The 14,678-nt window shown below is 43.1% G+C and overlaps 1 long non-coding RNA gene across 1 annotated transcript in view; it reads right to left on the reverse strand.

The window, feature by feature from the left end:
• Nucleotides 1-14,678, reverse strand: part of LOC122804091 — a 194,189-nt gene that overhangs the window by 4,147 nt on the left and 175,364 nt on the right. The window contains exon 2 of the long non-coding RNA XR_006365174.1: nucleotides 1,279-1,440. This is a non-coding gene — a long non-coding RNA (uncharacterized LOC122804091). The remainder of the gene's footprint in view (nucleotides 1-1,278; nucleotides 1,441-14,678) is intronic.

Here is a 14,678-nt window from a genome sequence, read left to right on the forward strand (position 1 = left end):
GAATAGAATCCTCAGCATCAGAATCTTCATAAGGGGAGAAGGAGTAATCTTGGTCCTCAGAGGAGCCTGAGGAAATAGACACTTGATCAGAGGAGGCATAATCTTCCTCTTGTCTAGGCCTTTTGTCGGGTGGGGGTTGGGAACCCCTGATTAAAGAGATCAAATCTTCAGCCATTTTGAGCATCTGTTTCTTAGGCATGGGGCCTTGAACTGGAGACTAAAGTGCAGTCTTTTTAGGTTTAATAGGAGTCTTAAGCTTAGGATACGTTTTTATAGTGAGCGTCGTCTGTCTGAAAACACCTTCAGAAACTGAAGGTGTTTCTGCAGTGTCGTCAGTAGGGGCTAAACAAAATGGCTGCGTCGGCCTAGCACTCTCCGCCAAAGGCTCCGAATCGGTCTCGGTTTCCAGATCTGTAGTAGTCAGGGGCTGCATCTGAGCCTCACCGGCGACCGGTCCAGCCGAGGCCTTGGAGTCTGGCTTGGGTCTAGGCTGCCTGTCCTTATCCTTGCGTTTTTTTTTTTTTGCCGGTAGTCGGTTGCTCTGAAGGCATAGTGTAGTTAAATTTTCTACCGAAGTAGTGTCGTGCGAAATCAAAGTGTCTTTTTATAGTACGCTTATTAAACCTAGCACAAAAACGACAACCAGTGACGCTGTGGTCTGGGCCTAGGCAAGGTATGCAGTAAGAATGAAAATCCTTATGAGGTATTTGCTTCCCACAAGAAATACAATTGTTAACTTTTTCTGACATCGGTCTGAGGCAAGAAAAGTTTCCCCAACTGGGTACTTAGCTTTATTGAAGACTTCGGATCTGAAATTTGACTTTGAAAATCTCAGGTGTCGGCTGACTGGCACTTGTGAACTGCTTCTGCTTCGGGCACCGCGCGGCAAGAAAGACTGAAAAAAATGGCGTTGGATGCAATACATATATATATATATATATATATATATATATATATATATATACTCCTGGCGCACTGACGTCAGGGAAGAAGCGATAGCAACAGACGCCGGACCAAGACTTTGGAATTCCGGCCGACTGCGGGACCGCCTGACGACAGGATAACCCAAGTATGATGACTGCAGCAGGGTAACACGATGAACATCTAGACATTACTGTCCTAAAACATTTACATAAATATTCAGAAAGTACTGCAAATATTGTTGTGTTATGAAACTTTTCTAATCCAGGCTACTGTGTTCATAAACTTTTTCACTATCTAAAAGCACAAGATTACAGCATATATGCTAAAGCACTACACACAACAAAGTAGGCTTACCTTTTTAAGCTGTTCTTCCATTCCTGGTATCAACATAATACAGGCAACTCCAACACCCATAAGTAAGAAAGTGGCATAAATCAGACGTGTCACAGTTGAGTTATTTCCACTGGGGCAGCATCGACAAAGCAGACAGGGAGCACTTCCACACAGGCAAGGTATCTAGAGATTTAGAGAAAAACAAACACTCATTACTAATGGACATTATAGCTTAAACATTTTCCTACTTAGTTAACAAGAGAGAAAAAAATAATGTGGCAATTCAAACTGCTAAGTGTACAAAAGTGCACTAAACTATGAAGGAATCACATGATTGGTCAGGAATAAACTGATTTTTTGGTGAAGATGCCCAACTCAATGTAGAAGTACAACACCCTGACTGGGACCCAAATGGTCATAGTTCAAGAAGCAACTCTGGTGCTGGAAAAGCTGAGCTCAGAGAGAGGTCTGAAGTGAATGGCATACAGCTCAAACATCTTTGAGGAGGACGTGACAGCCAGTGGTTGACCAAGGGTTGCTGCTGTGGTGAAAGCAGAGGTTGGCATGATAAAGCAGGGACCTGAAACCAAAGAGGATGCAAGTGTGTGGAAAACAAAAGTGCACATGGGCAAACAGAGGGAGGGGTAGAGTCCTTGCAGTGATACAAGTACTCACATTACCACCAGGGGTGGGCGAGAGCTATTAAACATTCTCTCACTGTCAGAATGCTGGCAAGGGCACAAACCCTCATGGCTGCCCACATGGCAGTTTCTCTGGATGTCTCTCATCCTGATGCTTTACTGTACATGGCCCTACTGCAGATAAACTAATGGGCTACATTCAGGTGCAGAATACTTGACTGCAGGCATGCATGGAGTGGAAAAATACAGAAAAAGGGTGATCAAAGTCTCCTACTGCTTGGGGTTATAAAAGCAAAGTACCAGAATAAAAATAAATAAATAAGAAGGGGAAAAAAGTGTACAAAGGCTAGACAACACTGAAACACAAAGGAAATTGTATTTTTTTTTTTTTTTTTAACTGGATCCAACATAGGTTTTACAGTTACTCAAGTTTGGACGGTAAAAGGAGACCTTCACTGAGAATTAATATTGGTTCCTGTTAGTGCAAATGTTTGAGCAACTTAAAATCTAGACTGGCCCTATAAAACAAGTATTACATTATCGCACAACACAGTATTTCTTCAGGTCAACAACACTAGAATTTGAAATGACAAACGGGTGATGATGCTGGGATCAGAGACTTCAGATACCAATGTTTCTTTTTCATGTGGAGTCTTGCCAGAAATATCATGAGAATCACAGAAGCCATGAGACCCAAAATCCTGAGGAGTTTCCCTCACAGTGGCTGAAGTTTGAGTAGAAAACCACAGAAACATATCTAGATACAAATAGGATCTCTGAACTGAGGTGTCAAGCTGACATCTCAGGAATACAATCCAATGTGAAGGAATCAAGAAAGACTTCTGAATGCTTTCTTAGAATCCTAATTTGGGTAAGAGATCTCTCATCCAAACGTCTTTGAAAACAACTGTGCAAAGATAAACAAATCGTCTAAATGGATATCAGTAGCTTGCAATGAGCTATAACTGAAGCTAGCCACTGAGCACACTTGGTGCAATGGATAGTCTAAAAGTCAGGGGATCTCGTGGTGCTCGGCTGCAGCCCCCCCCCCTCCAACTTTCTCATTAAGAGAGAGTTTAATTAGTATTTTGTACACACGTGTAACAGTTTGAACTGCAAACTAGTGAGTAAAGCTGAAGATGCTATGGGGAATTTTTAAAGTTTGCCCACTTATTATACTCCCAAAAACATACATTTCCAGTTACCTCTTTCTTCCTCATCACATCACAAACATCTGCAGTCTACCGGAGGAAAAATTCTTTGCAGTCTGCTTGGGGTATAAAATTATCTATGAAAACACTTCTAAGCAAAAAATAAATAAATAAATAAATCTAGACTTTGTTGCCTACTTGGGAAAATACAAATGTCCTCCCATTGCTTCTTTGTGAATTGCATATCTAATCTCTCTTCCCAATCTTTTTTTGACCTCTTCTGATTGATTCCTAGTGTTACTGTGCAATATTATATGCCCTAATTATCACTAACATCAGCTTCTGTTCTAAATTCAATTAAAAACTCAACCAGTGCAGGTCTTTCATTTAGGATTGCCCTATCCCTTTCTCTCTGTCTAGACTCAATCCCTGATGGGGAAGGCAATCACTAGCCTGCACTCTGAAGGTCTTCTTGACCTCTTTCCATTCTATTACCTTCCCTTCCCTAATTTGTTCCCAATAACATGGTTCCTTTGCCAGCTTCCTCCACTAAACTCCACCCCTCTCGTCTATTCTCGGAAACTCCTAGCTGCAGTCATTCCTATCAGGATCTCCTTTCTCCATTCCCAGTTTACTTAGTTCTTGGTATACTTTCTGCTACTTTTTATGAATATAATATTCTATACGACCGTTATTCTTATCTCCATCCAAAATCCCATTCTTTCTTGAATTAACCCCTTGCTTCATCATCATCCCTTTCCACTTTTGAATTGTAGTATTCTGCTTGTGTTATGTAGGACAGCATTCACTGTGCAACTTTAAAATATCCCTTTAAATCATGTAAACCTAAACCGCCTTGTTCTGTTAGGAAAATCGACTTATTCCACTTATCCTCATCTGGTTGATAAAAATACACCAGACCTGTGTTTAAAACTAAAGGGACTAAACACATTTTACTAACTAGATCTTGCTATCCAAATCCATAGGCAAGAGCTTCCAGTTTCATTTATATTTTCAGTTGCCCAAGACATTATCCCAAAATGTTTTAAGCTCTGGAGTTAACAAAACAAGTTGCTTAACAGCAATCTTTCTAAACTCATACATATTACCCAGGTAATCCCTTCTCTTCTCTTTAGAAATCTGCAAATGTCTTGCCTCTTGTTCTGCGAGATTCCCCTTAATTTGTAAACCTTTAACCTTTGTCTGACCCTCTAAGTCTTTTGTTACTTCTTAAACAGATATCTTTCTTTTATTTATACAATATTTTTAAACTCCACTTTCACAGGTAGGTGTGGAAGCGTCAGTGTCTCATTTTTACTTCAGTACCCTGCATTTTCACCCTGGTAATTACTGGCACATGATCTGAGACATTTGTCAGATGCGTATTAAAGTTCTCAATTAAAGGGACATGTTCCTGTGAAATATAATTTCTACTGAATCTCTCTGTTATTGTACCTTGGGGAAAAATATGTAAATTCTCCAAGTTCCTGATACATAAGTCACATCTTTCAGAAACAGAAATTTACCATCTTTTGTTGTATTTTTCCTTCTAGGCCCTCAGATACCACAAATTCCAGCCCCTATCTATATGTAAAATTCCCTATTGAAAGCTGATTTCTCCTTTTTTTTTTTAGCTCCAAAATAGCAGTTTTAAAGTGGAATATAAATATATGTTACTGCAATCCTCATCCCTTGCCATTAGCCCCTTACTACTACAAATCATAGTTATGTACTTACCTTAACTTGCCATCTGTGTTGTCCAACTTCATTCTGACTCACTACTAGGTCTACAGATCAGACCTCTGATCAGACTTGGCTGCTTCTCAAGACTTAAAATCTGAGCCTCTAGCTCCTCCCTCTCCCACAATGCCCCACTCCTCTAACCCCCTAAGAGGGAGTTTGCTGCCCTATTAATAGTAACCCAGATCTATACCAAAGGGGACAAACATACAAGACCACACTGGAGCTCAAACTGGGAATCTATGGATTCCTGTATCTTCTCAATCGCTCTCAGCTGTTTAGGCTAGGGGATGGCCAGTACTGAGGCGGAATGAAATTGGGCAACACAGATGCAAGTTATGGTAAGCACATAACCTCTAATCGGATGTTGTCCATTTCATTCTGCCTCACTACTGGGTCTGAGTCCCCAGCTATGCAAACTCTGGCGGTCCCTCAAGGAAGGATATACCTGGGCACTGGGGAGTCAAAGGATGTTCTGTTCCTAGAAATAATGTTCAAATTATAATGAGAGATGAACGTATGAGACCTGGAACAAGTTGTGCTGCACAAATTCCATCAATAGAGGTTTTAGCCAAAAAGGCAGGATGAGGTTGACATAGATCTGGGGGGAGTTGCATATCATCAAAGAGTAGACAGCAGAAATACAATCAGTAATCCATTTCACTACGGTAATTTTGGATACTGCCTGACCTAATCTATATGGTAAAAAAAAAAAAAAAAAAGATGAACACTTGCTCAGATTTTCTATGTGGTTTTATCTTATGCAGACAGAAATACAACTATGCACATCCAGTAAATACAGCATACAACCGCCCTTGTTGGAATGATTTGGAAAGAATACAGCCAGATGAATGGTTTGGTTAAAATTCATCTCTGTAGCAACTTAGGCATAAAGGAAGGATTCATTCTTAGGGAAACTATACTTGAAAAAAGGTAATGTAAGCCAGCTCAGAGGATAAAGCTTGTAGTTCTGACAATCTTTTTGACGAAGTAAATACCACTGTTTCCAAGACAAAAACGTTATGGCACATGGACTCACAGGATCAAACTGTTTCTACGTAAGGCCTTGGAGCACAACAGTGACATCCCAAGGAGGAGGCAGATCTTTTATTGGAGGTCGAAGTAGAAAAACTCTCATGAAAGCCTGACATAACCTTGGATGTTGAGAGAGAAGATGAAGGATTGCTGCCTTTTCCTGCATGAAAATTACCAATAGATGCTAGTTGCAATTTTATGGTGGAAAAACTAGCCCCATGCTGAAAAAAATGAACTGAGAAACATAAGAATATCCAAAAATAGAGGCAGCAAAAGGCTCCCTATTCCATTCTGATGCCCAAATGGAAAATCTCTTCCATTTACTATTGTACACTTTTTTGGTAGAAAGCCTCTGAGAAGCAAGTATAATTTCTCAAACAGGGGAAGCTAGTCTGGACTTTCATAGAATCCCTGGAAGTGGAGAAACCAAGTGGTTAGTCTTAGGGATCTGAAATTGAGGCTCTGAAGTTCTGACAGATGGGAAATCAGATACTGCCTGGGATCCAGTATTCAAGAAGGATACTTGCTGTGAGACCGCAAGAGGAGGAACCATACCCAACGAGGCCAGAAGGGGACAACGAGGATAAGAGTGCTCTTCTACGTGCTAGCTTTCTGTAAGGTTTTGGGGATCAGGGGAACTGGAGGATAAGCATACAGGAGACCCGAGGCTAATCATGGACTAAGAGCATCCCTGGAATACTCCCTCAGTGGGGGGGATCAAAGAGAAGTATCTGATGCACTTGTTCAGGGGACAGGCAAAGAGGTTGAAGCAAGGTTGACCCCAACAGCTGACTACCTCATTCGCTACTAAATGATTCAGGGACCACTTGTGTGGACTCGAGATCAATCTGCTCAGTCTGTCTGCCAGAATGTTTGGACTCCCCTGGAATATGCATTGTAATGAGAAAACTGTTTGAAGAGACTACCCATTCCCAAACCCTCAGTCTCCCTACACAAGGGGTATTGATTGGGTTCCTCCCTGCTTGTTGATATACCAACAACCAACATGCTGTCTGTTAGAATTGCAATTATTCCCAGAGGGAGGTAGTTGTGAAATGCTTGCAACGAAAGAAGAACTGCCCTTGTTTCCAGGACATGTATGTGCAATTTGGTCTCTGTTGTGGACCACAAACCTTGGACCAATCTTCCCTGATAATGGACCCCTCCCCACCTCAACAGGGAAGTGTCAGTGGTCACTGTGGCTATAGGTGGGGGAAGAGAAAAATGTCTGCTGAGGGAGATCGTCTGTAAGCATCCACTGCTGTAGACAACTGCAGATCGGAGTTAGTCTGATGGGGGCCAACAATGGATGATACAAAATAGACCACTGGACCTCTAGGGTCCATTGGAGAACTCTCAGAGATCTTGCCAATGGTACCAAAAGAATGGCAGATGACATGGATCCTAGGGCCTTCAAAACTATGCAAGCTGACAGACTTGCGGCATCCAGTAACAGCTGGACCTGTCACCTCAATGATATTTGCTGCGGAGGCAGAGCAGCTATTTGCAGGGCTGTGCTCAATTGTGTCCCTATAAACTCTATGTCCAGTACAGGGGACATCTTTGACTTTGTCAAATTCACTGCAATTCCAATCAGTTGAAAAGTTGTAGCAGAAATTGGATGGCCCGAAGTAGTTGATGCCTTGTATATGCCATCAGAAGCCAATCATCTTAAGTACAGAAACGCCTGGAATCCTTGCAGTCGAAGGTGAGCTACAACCAATGTCATACACTTGGTGAACACTCGGGGGGGGGGGGGTGAGTCCAAAGGGCAGTGATATGAATTATGACTGGCTTCCATCCAGTAGTGCAGGTGTTTCCTGAACAGCCCGTCTATTTTGATTTGACAGTACACGTCCTGGAGGTCTATAGAGCACATCCAATCATCCTTGCGTAGTTACGGCTGTATGGACTGTACTCGTACCTCTCAACTGCGCAGATTTCCGCAGAACATCCAGATTTTTGCAGCATATTTTGGTCCATTTTTCATAAAGGTGTGGGTTTCTGGCAAATTAGTTGCAAATGATTAAAGAAGGAAGTTAGAAAAAGTTTCAGACTTCATACCCTTCAAAAAATCCATGCTAATGCAAAAACTCCTATTTCTATCAACTTTCTAAGTTTTAAGAGCAATATTTAAAAATTGTCCCTATTTTTGGGTCTTTCTCCCACTTTATTTATGGCTTTGTCCAGATTTCTTGCTCTAAGAGTTATGATGTACTGTAACCATAGAGAACTTAGATTTCTTTACAAATAAATTCAGACTGCTTAAATCTAAGATCAGTCAAATGTCCCCCCGTTTTCTTTACCACCAAAGAGAAGCACAAGTTCCGCATCCTTGACATTCTGGTTGGGACTTCCTGGATGACTTTCTAGAATTTTTGGAACCTCTAGCATGGCATTCCCCCCTCAGTCAGGGAGATTCCTCCCAGGAATGGGAGGTGGAAGGGAAGAGAGAATATAGTAAAGCTCTGAAAATAATGTTTTAGCACCCAAATGGCATTTGTTATATTCACCCAGGTGTCTGGGTGCAACAATAGTCTGCCCCCGACTGTCTCCAGAGTAGGACAGCTGGACAACACTTCAGGAGCGCTGGTAGGACTTGTCAGAGAAAGTTCCTCAGACACCCTGGTTCTGTGGACCTAACACTTCCTCTGGGGTGGTGCCCGCCATTAAATCCTCTTCTGCTACAAGGGGATACATCCCAATATTTTTCTTCCCACTCTCAGTTGGTTTCTAGGAAAGGTTCGTTGGGGGGGGGGGGGGGAGAAAAAGTACAGTTTTGTACCTACCATAAATGTAGATGTCCGATAGGTATGCATCTGCAGTCATCACATATGGGTTGTCCTGCCTCAGGCAGCCCTTCGGTCGGCCGGATTCCAAAGTCTGGGTCTGGCCTCGGCTGATGTCGCACTTTCCCTGACGTCAGAGCGTCTGGGGTATAAAAGCATCAGCAGATGCCATTTTCCTCAGTTTTTCTTGCCCCAGATGCCAGGTGCCCTCTAAGGAAGGCTAAAATTTGGAGCTATGCATTGCAAAAACAAATCCAAACATGCACAGTACTATAAAAACAAATACACCATAATAGATCCCCCCAGCTAGCTATAAGAGGGGTAAGAACCTAAGAAGTATACCACAGAGGGGAAGGAGGGAGGGTAAACCTGACTGCAGATGCATACCTATCGGACATCTACATTTATGGTAGGTACAAAACTGTACTATGTCCTTCAAGGATGCATCTGTAGTCATCACTAGCTATAAGAGGGGTAAGAACCCAAGAAGTATACCACAGAGGGGAAGGAGGGGGGGTAAACCTGACTGCAGATGCATACCTATCGGACATCTACATTTATGGTAGGTACAAAACTGTACTATGTCCTTCAAGGATGCATCTGTAGTCATCACATATGGGTAGAATACCATAGCCAATCTGGGGGTGGAGGTACTAAGTAAAGGATGGTGTAGCTAAGATACCCTGCAGGACTGCCGTAGCAAAGCCTGCTCTGGATCTGGAGTATAAAGGTAAATTGTAATGCTTGGCAAATGTATGCACGGAGCTCCATGTAGCAGCTTCTAAAATGTCCTTGGTAGCCATCCCTCTAAGGAAGGCTGTGGTGGTGGCTGTGGCTCTCGTGGAATGAGGTCTAATGTCAGCTGGCACAGTTTTTCCATGAAAGGAGTAACAAAAACGAATGCAATTTCCTATCCATTTTGAAATTGTCTGTTTGGAAATTGCTTTTCCTTGTGCCCCAGCAGCATATGCTATGAACAGCTGGTGAGTCTTTCTGTAACTTTTAGTTCTGTCCAAGTAGTAGCGCAACTGTCTGTGTATGTCCAGGGTGTGCAGAAGTTTTTCCCCTTTATTTTGTGGTTGTGGGAAGAATGTAGGCAAGTGAATAGCTTGGTTCAAAGATACCCTGGATACCACCTTTGGCATAAATATAGGATTGGTTCTCAATGAAACTCTGTCCTGATGAAAGATAAGAAATGGCTGTACTACCATTAGAGCTTGTAACTCAGATACTCTTCTTGCTGAGGTCATGGCCAGTAGGAAGGCAGTTTTCCAAGATAGAAACTGAAGATCTGCAGATGCTGCTGGTTCAAAGGGAGGAAGTGTTAGTTTTTCCAACACGAAGTTAAGGTCCCAAGTAGGCAGAGGTGGTTTCCTTGGGGGATTGATATTTTTGATTCCTCTTAGAAACTGTCTCAGGAGAGGATGAGAGAAGACAGGTGGATTAACATTGTATTCTGCTGAAATTGCTGAGGCATGTATCTTAATGGAAGAGTAAGACAGGCCGTTGTGAAACAATTCTGCCAAATATTCCAGTAAATGTGCCATGTTCATCACTGTCACATCTAGGCCCTTTGTTGTGTTCCAAGTGTGAAATCTTTTCCATTTTGCTGAATATGCCTTCCTTGTGGAAGGCCGTCGAGCTTCCATAATAATATCCTTCACTCTCTGGAATAGCTTATCCTGAGGAGGAGTCATGGTATTTTCCAGGCAGTTAGCTGCAAGGTTTTTAGGTTGGAATGCAGAGTCTTGAAATTATGCTGCGTCAGTAGAAGTGGCCATAGGGGGAGAGGCCACGGTTTCGTCTGTGACATGCTCTTTACCAGTGCTGTCTTGGCCAGTTTGGAGCCATCAGAATCACTCTGGGCTGCTCTGTCCTGATCTTCAGTAAGACCTTGGTCATTAATGGGAGAGGTGGAAAAGCATACACTGTTAGAGCTTTCCAGCTGAAAGAGAGAGCGTCCACTTTCCATGCTTGTGGGTGGTATGTCCTTGAGCAGAATTTCTTCAGTTGATGATTGTGGGGGAAGGCGAACAGATCTATTTCCGGCCTTCCCCATGATTGTGTTAAGAGTAAGATGTCTGGGTGCAGCATCCATTCGTGTGCATCCATGATATTTCTGCTTAAGCTGTCTGCCAGTATATTGTCTTTCCCTGGCACGAAATGGGACTGCAGCTGTATATTGAGTTTCAAGGAAAGTTCCCATAGATTCATTGCCAGTCTGCAAAGAGGGTAGGAATGGGTGCCTCCTTGCTTGTTTATGTACCACATAACTGTGGTGTTGTCTGTCCTTATGAGTAGGTGGCCTTGATGAAGAAAAGGTTTGAAGGCCTCGATTGCTTGTATCACTGCCAGCATTTCCTTTTGGTTTATGTGCATGCGCAGCTCTCTTTGTGACCATCGCCCTTGGATACATCTGCTCTCCATGTGTGCTCCCCAACCTTGGTCGGAAGTGTCCATAGTGATGGTTTGGTTGGCTCTTGGCTTGCTGAAGGGCAGCCCGCTGTTCGACTAGCAGGCTTGAGCCCACCACAGAAATTCCTTTTGGAGACATGGAATGAGTGGGATCAAGGTTTCTAAGCTGTGACTGTACTGAGTCCATAAGCTCCTTAGATACCATTGTAATTTTCTCATATGCAGCCTTGCTTGTGGGATCAGAAGAATGCAAGATGCCATGTAACCCAGGACCTGCAGGATTTTCCTTGCAGTCAGCTGAGTTTGTCTTGTCAGATTCTTGAAGTAATCCGGTAGTTGTTTTTGTTTTTCTTATGTGAGAAAGGCCATTTGGGTGGTTGTGTCTAGATCCGCACCCAGAAAAGTTATTCTTTGGGATGGAACAAGTCTTGATTTGTGGATGTTGACTGTATATATCCCAAGGCCTGCAGTAGGTGGATGGCATAATCCAAGTCCTTTAACAAAGTTTGCTTGCTGTCCGCTTGTATAAGGCAGTCGTCCAGATATGGGTAAATTTGAATCCCCTGAAGTCTGCAGTGTGCAATTACTGATGCCAGGCATTTCGTGAATACTCTGGGCGCAGTAGATAAGCCAAAGGGAAATGCTGAGAATTGATAATGCTCTGACCCTGCAAGAAATCTGAGGTGTCTTCTGCAACTTTGTCTGACAGGGACATGCAGGTATGCCTCCTTGAGGTCTAGAGTCACCAACCAAGACCCCTTGCCCAGCATGGGAAGGAGTTGCTGTAGAGTCAGCATTTTGAATTTTGGCACAATGAGGTAAGTATTCAGTTAGGACAAGTCGAGAATAGGCCTCCATTGATTTTATTTTCTTGGAACAAGGAATAATCTGGAGTAAAATCCTTGGCCTTGTTCTGAAAGAGGTACCTTTTCTATAGCTTTTATTCGTATTAAGTTGGAAATTTGTTTCAAAGCCTCTGCTCTCTGATTTGGTGGCAGGTCTGGCATGCCTTTTCTTTTTGGCAATGTGTGGAAATGGAAAGTACAGTTTTGTACCTACCATAAATGTAGATGTCCGAACTGGATAGCATCTGCAGTCATAACAAGTGGGTTGTCCTGTCGTCAGGCAGCCCTGCAGTCGGCCGGATTCCAAAGTCCGGGTCCGGCTTCGGCTGATGTCGCACTCCACCCGACGTCATCTCTGTTGGTCTTGGTATAAGCATCAGCCGACGCCATTTTCCTCAGTGTTTCTTGCCCCAGATGCCAGTAGCCCTCTTGCAGGCTAAAATTTGGATAGATGCCAATGTTTCCAAATAGATAGAGGTAAACACAACAATAAGCATATATGTACATATATACAAACAAATACACCATAAAAGACTCCCCCCCAACAAGTAGCTATTAGGAGGGTAAACACCCTAGGAGTACCACAGAGGGGGAGGGTAATCCTGACTGCAGATGCTATTCAGTTCGGACATCTACATTTATGGTAGGTACAAAACTGTACTATGTCCTTCATGGATGCATCTGCAGTCATAACAAGTGGGTAGAATACCATAGCCAACTAGGGAGGAGGATAAAAGTAGATTATGGTGTGTTTAGGATCCCTTGCAGTACAGCAGTGGCAAACCCTGCTCGGGATCTGGAATATAGAGGCAAATTATAATGCTTGGCAAATGTATGCACGGAGGTCCAAGTAGCCGCCTCAATAATGTCTTTGGTTGCCACTCCTCGTAAGAAGGCTGTGGTAGTGGCTGTTGCCCTTGTAGAATGAGGTCTTATGTTCTGTGGAATTGGTTTTCCATGGAAGGAGTAACAGTATCGTATGCAATTTCCTATCCATTTGGAGGTTGTCTGTTTGGAAATAGCTTTTCCTTCCCTTCCTGTTGCATAGGCTACAAAAAGTTGGTCAGTCTTTCTGCTATTTTTTGTTCTGTCCAAGTAGTAGCGTAGCTGTCTATGTACATCCAAGGTATGCAGTATTCTTTCCCCTCTGTTTTGTGGGTTGGGAAAGAAGGTAGGTAGATGGATTGCCTGGTTTAAAGACACTCTGGATACCACCTTGGGCATAAATGTAGGATTAGTCCTCATGGACACTCTATCTTGGTGGAAGATTAGGAAGGGTTGCACTGCCATTAAGGCCTGTAGTTCTGAAACCCTCCTTGCTGAAGTAATTGCTAGTAGGAAAGCAGTTTTCCATGACAGGTGTTGTAGGTCTGCTGTTGCTGCTGGTTCAAATGGTGATAGTGTCAACTTTTCTAGCACAAAGTTTAAATCCCAAGCTGGTAATGGTGGTTTCCTTGGAGGTTTTACATTCTTGATTCCTCTGAGGAACTGCCCGAGCAAAGGGTGCGAAAAAACAGGTGGATCAAAGCTGTATTCTGCTGAAATAGCTGATGCATGTATCTTGATTGAGGAGTAGGACAGGCCTGAATGAAGAAGTTCGGCCAGATACTCCAGAATGTTAGGCATATCTATGTTTGACACATCTTTTCCTCTTTCCGTACTCCAAATGACAAACCTTTTCCATTTTCCAGCATAGTTCCTTCTTGTTGAAGGTCTGCGTGCTTCAAGAATAATGTCTTTAACTCTTTGGGAGAGTTCTGGATTAGCTGCTGCTATGTGATGTTCCATGCAGTCAGTTGCAGCGTTTTTAGGTTTGGATGTATGATGCTGTAGTTGTTCTGAGTTAACATCAAAGGCATCAGGGGTATTGGCCACATATTGTTCCGAGACATGCTCTTCAGAAGTGGGTACCAGTGTTGTCTTGGCCAGTTTGGAGCTATCAGGATTATCCTTGGACGTTCTTCCTTGATTTTTAGTAGTACCTTGTGTATCAAAGGAAGAGGTGGGAATGCATATGCTGTTAGGCCCTTCCAGTTGAAGGAGAGTGCGTCCACTTTCCATGCTAGTGGGTGGAATGTCCTTGTGCAGAATTTTTTGAGCTGGTGATTGAGAGGTGATGCGAATAGGTCTATCTGTGGCATTCCCCATTTCTTTGAGATGGTCTTGAAGATGTCCGGGTGCAGCTTCCATTCGTGGGCATCCGAAGTGGTTCAGCTTAATATGTCTGCTAGAGTATTGTCTTTCCCCGGTACAAATATTGCCTGTAACTGAATGTTGTAGCTGAGTGCCAGGGTCCACAGCTCCAAGGTCATTCTGCATAGGGGGTATGAATGAGTGCCTCCCTGTTTGTTGATGTACCACATGACTGTGGTGTTGTCTGTCCTTATCATCAACTGTCCCTCTTTGAGAAATGGTTTGAACTTTTGGATTGCCAGTTTTACTGCCAGCATTTCTTTTAGATTGATGTGCAGGTGAAGTTGATCCTGTGTCCACAATCCTTGCACGCATTTGTCCAGCATGTGGGCCCCCCATCCTAGGTCTGAAGCGTCTGTTGTGATGGTCTGGCTTGGTTGACATCTGCGAAAGGGTAGGCCTGGGTTTGACTGGCATGCCTGAGCCCACCATAGGAACTCCTGTTTTAAGCATGGAATTAGTGGGATTTCTGTTTCTAGACTGTGTCTGTGTTGGGACCATAAATTCTTTAGGTACCACTGTAGTTTCCTCATATGTAGTCTGGCAAATGGGACCAAGATTATGCATGATGCCATGAAGCCCAAGGCCTGCAGAACTTTTCTTGCTGTTAAC

The sequence above is a fragment of the Protopterus annectens genome, chromosome 1.part1 (genome assembly GCF_019279795.1).
Source record: "Protopterus annectens isolate FY-2018-M chromosome 1.part1, PAN1.0, whole genome shotgun sequence".
Classification (NCBI taxonomy): Eukaryota; Metazoa; Chordata; order Ceratodontiformes; family Protopteridae; genus Protopterus; species Protopterus annectens.